The following is a 1,156-nucleotide window of genomic DNA, read 5'->3' on the forward strand; positions in this document are numbered from 1 at the left end:
CCCAGCAAACGTAATATCTATACTAATATTATAAAGCTGCAGTGTTTGTTTGAACGCGCTAATCTCTGGTACTACTGGTCCGATTTGAATGATTATTTCAGTGTTGGGTAGTCCATTTATCGAGGAAGGCTATAGGCTATGTTTTTTTTTTCAAAATTAGGGATCCGTAATAAAATTGCTATTTTGTAACACAAGGTGTAAAATCGAAAACCTATTTTTGCGTGCGCTGCAAAAACTATTGGCACTAGAACAAAATGATGTACAGGCTATAATATAGGCAATATTTTATTATTTATAAAACTATCGCGTGAATTATACTTTATATGGCAAAACAACGTTTGCCGGGTCAGCTAGTTGCCATATAAAGTAAAAAGAAAAAATGAAGAATTAAAATATTTGGGGTATAAAAAATAGATGACGACCGATTCTCAGACCTAACAAATATTAAATCGTACATAATATCTACCAACTATAGGTAGCTAAAATTAAATTTATTTTACTTGCTGAGAAAGATAGAAAGATATGAAGATTCTAATTATAATTAGTTAGAATCTTCATTTTAAACTATTCTTTCAATTTGATTTCTGAACGACGTGGGTCACATGAAAGGAAAAACAATATTGTTGTTTTTATTTAATTCCGAGCATTTTCATATTTATTCACCTTTTAAACCTTCTATAGACTTCCACAAATAATTCAAGACCAAAATTTGCCAAATCGGTCCAGACGTTCACGAGTGCGAGACTAACGAACAGCAATTCATTTATATATATATTGATGTAGAGTTCTTCTTAATGTTTGCACCTAAAGGTTGTGATGTATAATGTTGTGTAGTATTATGAGTATGTAGTAACTTGTACATGTTTTTTTTGTATAATACGTTTTCTTTTGAGATAAAATAAAAAATTGTATATTTGTATTGGTATATTCTACTATCAGATGATCCTGGAATGGAATCGACTTAGCCATATCATCTGAACCTAAATAAAGTTGCCTTTATCTGATCGTAAACGTAACGTAACGTTTCAGGATTACAGGGTACGGATAAAATCTGTATAATTTCGCAAATTATTTACTACACGTCACCGCAGTCACTAATATACCTCTTTACTCGGCACCAATTACTGACCATGAATAACATACTTGAGAAGCAGTA

This window comes from Leptidea sinapis, chromosome 45 (assembly GCF_905404315.1).
Source record: "Leptidea sinapis chromosome 45, ilLepSina1.1, whole genome shotgun sequence".
In the NCBI taxonomy this organism is placed as follows: domain Eukaryota; kingdom Metazoa; phylum Arthropoda; class Insecta; order Lepidoptera; family Pieridae; genus Leptidea; species Leptidea sinapis.